Here is a 10,877-nt window from a genome sequence, read left to right on the forward strand (position 1 = left end):
GATTCGAATTACACTCACACACGCTGCACATAGTAATTCTAATTGGACAGATTCGAATTACTTATGATTTAATTCTGCCATTTTTTATTAAAAAATTAATAATTAAAAAATTAAAAAAAATATATTTTTTATTTCATGCATTAAAAAAGCTAACAAAATATTTTACTCTATACAAAATAATTTTAAAAAATGGCTTAAAAGATATTAGGAGTACTATAAAAATTTGTAATGTCCTAATACTTAGGACATTAAAGAAATACTCTACATCAATAATATTTAGAAATTAAAAAAATATAACCAGTATTTACCTAAATTACTAGAATATTACAAACTTTTATAGTACTCCTACCATTTTGTAAGCTATTTTTTAAATTGTTTTGTATAGAAAATAGCTTAAAATGGCTTAAAATGCACTTTATTCTAGGCAAAATAATTTAAAAAATAGCTTAAAAAAATGTTAGGAGTACTATAAAAAATTTTAATGTCCTAATGACTTAGGACATTAAAGAAATACTCTACATAGTCAATACTAATTTAAAAATTAAAAAAATATAGTTACAACCAATATTTACCTAAATTACTAGGACATTACAAATTTTTATAGTACTCCTAACATTTTTTTAAGTCATGTTTTAAAAATTATTTTGCCTAGAATAGAGGGCATTTTTAAGCCATTTTCTATGCAAAATAATTTAAAAAAAATTTGCTTAAAAAATGTTAGGAGTACTATGAAAGTTTGTAATATTCTACTAATTTAGGTAAATACTAGTTATAACTATATTTTTTTTTAATTTCTAAATTATTATTGACTATGTAGAGTATTTCTTTAATGTCTTAAGTCATTAGGACATTATAAATTTTTATAGTACTCCTAACATCTTTTAAGCCATTTTTAAAATTATCTTGTGTATAGAATAAAATATTTTTTTGTGGTATAATTTAAATAAATTTATTTAAAAAATTTATAAAAAAATATTCATGAGCTATTAAAAAATGCGCAAAAGAGTATTGTATGAAATTTGAATTGATAGCTCACTAATATTTTAAAGAAGTATCGTAATAAAATATTTTATTAGCTTTTTTTTAATGCATTAAATAAAAAATATATTTTTTAATTTTTAAATTATTTATTTTTTTAATCAATTATTAAATTTTTTAATAAAAAATGGACAGAATTAAATCATGAATAATTCGAATCTGTTCAATTCGAATTACTATGTGCAGCGTGTGTTAATGTAATTCGAATCAATATGATTCGAATTAGTGTGTGTGCGCGTTTGTGTATAATTCGAATCAACATGATTCGAATTATGTGTGAATAGAGTTCGAATGAACCTGATTCGAACTATATAATAATGTGCGTTGGTGGATTCATGAACCAATTTTTCATTTGGCTTATTTGTGTAAAATTTCATTCTCCTTGACTTATTATAGTGTTTTACCCTTTAGATTAATATTGTGGCTAAGTTATTACTAATATATCTACTTTCACTTATTAATGGTAGAAGATTGTTTCTAATAAAATTAGAGTTCTTTAGGTTAAAACATTTAATGTTAATTGAATGTGCAAGAGTATTAGAATTTGTTTGAAATATTAGGAATTATAATTTACTTAAGAGTTAATTTTTTTTTTTTTTTTGTTTTAGAAGAACTAAAACCAAGGTTGCGAGAACCGGACCGGTCAATGAACCGGTGAGGTTACTGGTTCAATGGTTTAATGGTTCGATCGGGGTTCAACTGAGATTCAACCGGTTTAATTAAATATTAAATAAAATTATTAAAAAACCTAAAAATAATTTTAAATATATTAATTTAATAAAAAACCGTTAAAAAACCGGCCGGTTCAATCGGTTTACTGGTTAACCGGCCGGTTCGACCGATTTTTTACCGGTTTTTTACTGGCCGGTTTTTGAGCTTACTCGGACCGGTTAACTGACCGGTTCCCGGTTTTTCCGGTTGAACCGTCCGGTCCGGTCCGGTTTTCAGAACCATGACTAAAACTAATAATTTGAATTCTTTTGAGAACTCTAATTTTCATTTTTTCTTCTTTTATAAATTAGGCTAAAAAGAATTTGATTTTTAAATACACTCTTTCACTCTTTAAACTTAGTTCTATTCTATTAATATATCATAGTAATTTTAAATTATTGAATTGAGTTTTAAATAAAAATATTTTTTTAAAGAAAATAAAATTTTTTTCTCATGTTAAATAGTTTTTAAATAAACTCTTAGAATTTGACTAATAGTTAAAATACTAATCAACTATCTATAAATAATGTAATATGTCTTTGAGTGGAGGAATTGTTGGCTTTCATAGAGAACTACACAAAGATTTGGGAATCTATGAAGGTTCCGACATCCAAATTTCTCTCCATCACAGTGAGAGCTCCTTCAAGATTGGAGGACAGCTTCCTCTTCTTGGGGTTGGGAACCTCTTCCACGTCTTCGTCGATTGGTGGATTGGAGACAGAACCCCCAATACCAACCACCTCGCGAGAAGGTGAGTCATGCGCCCCTTCGGGATCATGGACCAGCGTCCCGTTTTCCTGGGTCCCGGCCCCCTGCGCAGACGAAGCCTTGCCCTTATCCCTAGATGGAATCGTTTCCTCATCACTCTCGGCCAAAAAGGTCCAGAACAAATCCTGAAGACCCGTCACTTCGGCAGACATTTCCACTGCTGTGGAAAAAGAAACCGTTTAGTCATGGAGATGTAAAACAAAGCAAAGCAACAAGTAAAGGAGAAACGCAAGTTAAAACTACTCACAAATATAATTTCTAGCGACCTCCCGATCACCCATGAGTTCTTTTTTCTTTTTAAATAAAAATATTCTTTTTGATATAATAATAACATTTATTATTATTTATCAATTTTTTATTTTTTACATTTTAAATTTTTTTTTTCAATATTTTAGATATTAATTATTGTTATTTAATTAATTTATTTTAGTTATTTAATTATTAAAATTTTAGGTATTAATTATACTCCGAGTACAATATTAAGATTTTAAACATGATCTCAATTTCAATTTTGAACAATATCCAGAACAAATATATATGATATTTTAGGTATGAATTATTGTTGTTACTTGTGATTGTTGGTTCCGCCATGAGAAATAGTCCAACGGAAGTGTTTTGATGATTTTGAGGTTGTTGTAAATGAGAATTACTTATAGGAATTGATGAGGTTTGATGGCCAAGAGATTAATTGAAAAAAAAATTGTGAATATTGGTAACCATAAAATTTGAAAACGAATTAAAAATTATATATATTTTTGGACAAATTACAAAAAAAGATTTTTGAATTTTAAGAGTTGTGTTTGTTACCAACATAACGTTATTATTTTGGAAATAAATTTGTATTCTGGATTATTTTTGTAAATATTAATATATATGTGAGTTAACTAATAATTTTTTAAAAATATTGGGTCAAAAATAAAATACTTAAAAGCTTGTAGTTTCATCCGCGTGAGGTAGGTTTTTAGATTCCTATTGGATTCAACTTGGAGAGCAAACTAAATGTTTCTCCCACTATTTGGATTATCACCATCAAGATAATAACCAACTCAAACAATAAATTAAAATGATTTTTGTGTGATCAAATTTCTTTACCTTTTATATCTCTTAATATAAGAACGAAACAATCTAATTATTTGTTAAAAGTATTATAAAATTAAATTAAATTATTTTGTATTTATCATTTATATGTGTAACTAAAAATTATATCTTATGAATTTTTAATATTAGAAAAATTTACTATATTATAATTGAACTCAATAAAAAAAATTATATTTTTATGTAGTAATATGATTTATTTTTATTTATTTTAAAAAAAGTTACACTTGTTTTTGTAAAATATTATATATTAAAAAATATTTATTTACTTGTATATTAATATGTTTTATATTTATTGAGGTCCATTAATATTTTTTTATAGCATTTTTTTTACTTAATGAATTCAATGGTTTATTAAAAATGATGCATCTACTCTCACAAGTTATTCGAATTTATTTTAGAGAATAAATTGTATCATACTCTAGTAAGTTATTTTTGTTTAGGATTTTTGGATTTAGCGTCTATGGTACATGACTTAATTAGGATTTAATATTTCGTATTTAGTATTTAAGGTTTAGAATTTTGAGTTTATTAAATTAAAAGTTTAAAGTTTATAGTTTAAAGTTTAGAATCTAGAATTTAGATTTATTTAAGGTCAATTTTAATGTTGTGTTTATAATTTGGAATTTGTTTGAGTTTAGAGTTTCGTTTATTTAAGATTTGATTATGATATTGTTTTTGTAATTCGAAATTTGTTTGGGTTGTTACTCTAAATGTTGAATTTAGTTTTAGACAAACAAAATTTTTAAAATTTTTAAATATAAATATTGAAAAGATAATGCATGAAACATTAAATTATGTATGTTTTGTTGTAATTATTTTTTAATTTACTTAAAAATAAGTTGAAAAAAGATTATATTTGAAAAATATCTAGTTGAAATGAAAAAAAAAATTTATTAATGTGTATAATTATTTTTATTATGAGAGCTAAAGGATACCTAGTTAAAATGAAAAAAAAAAAACTTTTTTATTATGTACATGTTACCATTATTAACACATATGAATAATGTTCTTTTTTTTTTTTCCTTCGAAATGGAAATATGAAGCATGACCAATGTTCTAATAGCAGCTATTTTAGACAAGTTTTTTCTCCATTCTCAACACAATTGACCCTTGTCATAGAATCTTATAAGCAAGTTCAAAGAGCCCAACAAGTAGCTGGATAGAGACGACCCAAAGAAATTCCGTTACATGGAAAGAAAAGCCGCCTAAGCTGAGCCTCTACCAAGCCTTGCACGACACCACACATCCACATTCCACAACACGTGTCAGTGAACCATACATATCTGTATATCTACAATTTTTACACCAGAGTGACCCTTATAAAATTATTAATTACATATATTTATGAGTGAAGTAACAACTCAGCTACCTAACGCTAATGAGTAATAGCTCAAATGGCACTTCCTATATTCAATTAAGAAGTTGCGAGTTCGAGTCTCTTATCTTTAGTAAAAAAAAAAAATTCAGCTCCGTATCTATTTTTCATAATAAAAATATTCATTTTGGTCTCTGTCTTCTACTTTTGTGAATCGTGACACAATGTGATTTAATCAGAAACTTTTGGTCAACTTTAAATAAAAAATACTGACGTATCAGATTTAGAAATAGACAAGAACCTAATTATTTCTAAATTTAAAATTGATTAGGATTTATTTGTCTTTATTCTTTAAACAATATTTTTTTAATTATTTTTTATTATTATATTAATATTTTTTTCAATATTTTATTAAATATATTCTATAATAAGTACAAACTAATTAATAAATTATTTAAATATAAAAATATTATTTATTATGAAATTAAATAAATAATTTTTAAATATATAAATAATAAATATTAAAATACAGTTAATATATTAATAATAATAATTCTATGATATAATATTAATATTATAATTTAGATAACTTTTACAATAAAATAAAAATTAATAAACACCTTATTTGATATATAGTAAAATTTTTTTGAGTAATAATAAATTTAATTTTTTTAAACTAAATTAATAATTTTATTTGATATTTTTGTACTAAAATACATTATTAATAGACTACAAATATTAAATAAAATATATATATATATATATATATATATATATATATATATATATATATATTATGAAAATCATTTATAAACTCAAAAAACTCAAGGTACCAATAATATTAGTAATCTATTAATTTAATTTAAAGAGATAAAAGAAATTAAATTTGTTATTACTAAATTTTTTTTTATTATATATCAAATAATGTGTTCATTAATTTTAATTTTATTATAAAAATTAGCTAGATTATAATATTAATAGTATATCATAGAGTTATTATTATTAATGTATTAACCGAATTTTAATATTTATTATTTTTATATATTTAAAAATTATAATATTCATAATAAATTATATTTTTAAATTTGAATAATTTATTAATTAATTTGTACTTATTATACTATATAGTCAATAATTTATTAAAATAATATTAATAAAAAATTAAAAAAAGATATTGTTTAAAAAATAAGAACAAATAAATTCCTAACCAATTTGAATTTAGAGACAATTAGTTTCCTGTTCATTTCTGAACTTGACAAGTCATTTTTCGTTCAGAATAAAAACATCCACACATACCGTGTTGTGTCACGAATGCGTTTATTTTTGGAGACATGACAGAACATGACATTGAGGACAATGACAATACAATAGAGATACTAAAAAAATATTCTTTGTGCATTATGTTTAGATATGTTATACAAGATACTAATGTAATATTCAGTATTATATTTGGATACATATAGACAGCTAAAATATTATATGAAATTACTAAAATAATGATACGATTCCAAATTTTTCACATCAAATACAAAGTAATTTATAAAAGAATAAGAGTACTAAAAGTATAGGAGATTACAAGAAGAATTGGTCTATGTAAAAATGGTATTGAAGTAATAACTATAACATAAAAAGAAAAGAATTATCCAGACAAATAAAAAATTCTATAAAAAAGAAGAGAGTACCTAAAACGAAGAAAGAAGAAGAACGTAGAGATAGAAAAAGAACATGAAGAATAAGAAGGAATACTTCTCTCAAAATAACAATGTAAAAAATAAGTTTAAATTAGAAAAAATAAAAAGAGATAACAGTAAAATAATAAAAAATATCTATCAATAAAAAAAAATTCATAAAAAAATTTTTATCCACCTTTTTAAATTGCTGTTTATTATTATCCTTTATAAAGGAGTAGACATAAAAATTAAAAACTTGTCTTAGAAATAATATATTAAATATTCATGTCTTTGTCTTTAAATACTTTTTAAATATTTGTTCTTCATATCTCTATATTTTATCTCTAAAAAAAACGCTACCAAAAAAATAAAGATCAAAGTAAATTATTTTTATTGTGAAAGAAAAGGTTCTCCTTTTCTTTTATATTTTGTCCCCTCGTATTTCCCAATTTACCCTCTTTGTCTGCCTTCCTCCAGCTTCTCTGATGTTGAATCCTAGCCTTGCATTGGAAATCATGGAGTTCGTGGGCGCCAAGGTCAGGAAAACTCCTTTTCATGCCAGATCCGTCTATTCTCCACCTCATAGATCGATCGCTAGTGTTGATTCCTCGGCACCTGAGTATTCGGTGCTAGTTCAGCCGCTTCGGGTGAGTTGTTTCTTTTCCCCTTTTATTTTTAGTTGTAAAAAAGATTTTGGTCTATTCATTGAGCTCGTCTATTGTGTTGTCTTTATGCCTAAGGTAGCAAGTTCGATGGGATCCGTACCTGTGTTGAAGTGACCTAGCAATGGTTATAGAAAGCTGAATCATAAATAACCCGATAATGCGCTACTTCCAATGACCGAATTGAAAAAGGTTTGTTCTTAACCTGATCTTGCTGTTTTGCTGATATGGAAACATACTTCAGTAGCACTTCTATTAAAGAAAGAAAATTTATACATTAATACTCTAATTCCTTCTTTATCTAATTGAAGAAGGGCAACAAGGCATCCTTTGAAAAAAGTAAGAGTTGTCTTGAAAGTTCTGATGAATCTTATGACAAGCAACTTTATGGATGGTATGATGCTATTCAGAGACAGATTCGAAGATCTCAATACCAAATGCGATACAGTCAACCAGTTTGAATAACAGTTTCCATTGTTGTTCTCCTTTGCTTGATTGGTAAGTTGTTTGTATCTCTGTGCAAGCGTGTGTTCCACATCATTATAGACACAAGTGTCCTTGCATGTCCTTCAATTTCTTAGTGATAAAAACCTTTTTACAACTTTGGAATTTAAGTAATTTGATAATTGAATGGCCTTCTTGCTGATAAGTTGGGTTTACTATATAATCTCTAGGTTATAGTTGATTCCTTAGTTGGAAAAGGTTGCACATGTTGCCATCACTTCCTGCTTATTCTTTCCCTCTTTTGTTGAGTTGACTTTGTTGGTCATTATTGGGGAGTTTCCAAATATCATATAGTAAACCATGGCTCATGAGAATTTGAATTTGAATAACTTGTTACTTTTTAGCACCATGTTTGTTCAGCATCTCTTCCCAATTACCATAGATGTAATGTAGCTTACACTTATCGTTATCTCTGCAGTTTTAATTGCGATTCGCGCTATGTAGAAGGAAGAAGGCTTAGACACACGTGTTGATATCAGTTTGTAGCTGGCAAGAGCATGAGGAATGACAAGCTTTTGCTTCAAGCTAATTTAACATTTCAAATGCTTTAGGGGATTTAATATTTATAGCCAACCATAGCATTTGCTCAGTTATTCATTCGTTGCTAAAAGGTTCTCCGTTTCTTCTTTTTTTTTCCCCTTCCTATTTTAAAATTGTTCATCAAGAGCTCTCTCTTGTATTGGTATCACAAGTCATAAGATGCATGAGATGGAGATGAAAGAGGGAATGAACATGTTAGATGTGATATATACTATTGTACCTTCTTGATGATCTTTGGTTTTGTACCGAATCCTTTTGTAACATGTACATATTCAAGATAATGTTTTATTACTCTTTTCACTCAATTGTAAATTTTGTATTAATCAAGAACTCTTTGCAAAATTAGCATCTAGAGCTAACATATAAACCCAGCATTGAAAGCAAAAGTTTCGAAATTATATGAGGTTGATTACAAAATTACATCTCTTCATATTTTAGAAGAGAAAAATGATAGAACCAATATTCATTGCCATGTTAGCTGCTTGTTTTTGTTAATGAACCCAACCATAAACTTTAAACTCTCCTCAGATTCAATGAGCATTTCAATGCAATCACCGGGTGGAAACATTTAAACCAATATGTATCTCCTAGAATTCTTAATATTTAAACCAATATGTATCTCCTAGAATTCTTAATATTTGCAGAAAAAAAAGAAGAAAAGAAAACTATGATAGGCACCATTAATGGATACTTTTATATAAATAAAAAATCTTTATTTCTAAAAACACAAAGGAACATTATTTATCAAGATATTTTTTACCGATAATACATGCAGTTTGTCTAATAGTTTTTTGGTTATGTATTCTGTTTTTCGAATAAGCGATATGGTCATGCACTCTATTTTTCAGTTATGTTTATTTGGTTTTGAAAATTAAAATATTAATCATAACTATATGAGTATAATAAAACAAGTACGTTTATTTTTATTAAATTAAATTAAATTGTTAATTTAAATTATATCTATTTGAATTTTTGAATAATTAATTAGACTTGATAAGTAAATGGATAGATAAATTTAAGAATAAAATATTTGGTTGACTTTTAAAACTTAAAAAAATTATGGAGATCATAGTAGACATAAATACTATAAAACAAAGGCAAAGATTCTGAAATTAAATTATCTCTATTTCATAATCGTTTTTAAGCTTCAACTAACAAAATCTCATAATTCCAAGAGAGTCCAAATTATAGGAGGTTGATTACAAAAACAAATCTCTTCATATTTTAAAGCGAAAAATGATAGAACCAATTATTGGCATGTTAGGTGCTTGTTTTTATTTATGGAATTTCAATAAAATCACCGCGCAGAATAATTTAAACCAATAGGTATCTCCTAGAATTCTTAATACTTGCAGAAAAAAGTATAATCTCCACATACAAGTCTTTTTGTTATACAAGTCTTACAAGTCATGAAATTCACTTACTCTTTTCACGTTCCTCCTTTAACAGATTTTTCAATTAACGCGCGTACGTTCTTCTTCTTCTTCATGTTACTGCACGTTTTTTTTTCATTATTTTTCTTTTTCGTTATCGTGTCATTAACACTATCTATTCCTCCTCCTCCTCTTCTTCCTTCTTTTTTCATTGGATTTTCTTCTCTTCCTTTCTTTTTCTCTTTCTCCTCCATCATCAGTTATCTCGTTGTTGAATATAATGAATAATTCAAGTTCAGATTGTAAATTGAACCAAAACAAAATTGATTATTGTTTTTTAATTCAATCAAGTGGCTGAGGTGTGGTTCAATTCAGAAGAAAAAAATACAGCATTAGAGAAAATATTTTTCTGTATTTGCAGCAAATTTGGGTGTAAAACGAAAATATTTGGGTGTATTTTTATTCTGATAAGTTCTGCATAATTCAAAACTCTTCATCTTCCTCCTCCTCATCTTTCTGCTGCTGCTTTTTTTTTCATCATCATCACCATATTCTTTTTTTTATCTTATTCATCTTTTCCTTTTTGTTTTACCTTCTCAAGTTTATTCTTGTTTTACTCTATTAACAAGAATAAAAACAAAAAAAAATCAAACAAAAAAGAAGAAGAAACACATAATGCTGTAAAATTACTTGAAAGAGGATGAACTTACATTCATTTAACTAAAAGAAAGAAAGAAATACATGTGTGCTTTAATTTGTACACTAAAATGCTATTTGTACACTAAAATCAGCCACCAATGTATTTGTGTATAAATACATGTGTGCTTTAATTTATTTTCAATGTATATTTGTATTGCATTATGTATTTTATACTGGTGGGTGACTTTGGTGGCTGATTTTAGTGACACGTAGGATAACTCATTTTTGTATTTACAGCAAATTTGGGAGTAACACGAAGATATTTCGGTGTAAAATGAAGATATTTGGCTGTATTTTTATTCTGATAAGTTCTGCATAATTCAGAACCCTTTCTCTTCCTCCTCCTCATCTTCTGCTACTGCTTCTTTTTTTTTCATCATCATCATCATCTTCTTCTTCTTCTTTTTTTTATTCATCTTTTTTTTTTTGTTTTACCTTCTCAAATTTCTTCTTGTTTTACTCTTTTAACAATAATAAAAATAAAAAAATCAAACAAAGA

General features: G+C 26.1%; 1 long non-coding RNA gene across 3 annotated transcripts; it reads left to right on the top strand.

Annotated features, from left to right (window-relative positions):
• Window positions 1–6,988: 6,988 nt before the first annotated feature.
• Window positions 6,989–8,611, top strand: LOC130936008 (uncharacterized). 3 transcript variants are annotated; one of them, XR_009068025.1, is made up of 4 exons: window positions 6,989–7,247; window positions 7,345–7,454; window positions 7,574–7,760; window positions 8,185–8,611. It is a non-coding gene; the product is annotated as an uncharacterized LOC130936008 (long non-coding RNA). The 3 variants fall into 3 exon arrangements; XR_009068026.1 differs by having other exon boundaries at window positions 7,025–7,247; window positions 7,341–7,454; XR_009068024.1 differs by having other exon boundaries at window positions 7,029–7,454.
• Window positions 8,612–10,877: the final 2,266 nt, after the last annotated feature.

The sequence above is a fragment of the Arachis stenosperma genome, chromosome 6 (genome assembly GCF_014773155.1).
Source record: "Arachis stenosperma cultivar V10309 chromosome 6, arast.V10309.gnm1.PFL2, whole genome shotgun sequence".
In the NCBI taxonomy this organism is placed as follows: domain Eukaryota; kingdom Viridiplantae; phylum Streptophyta; class Magnoliopsida; order Fabales; family Fabaceae; genus Arachis; species Arachis stenosperma.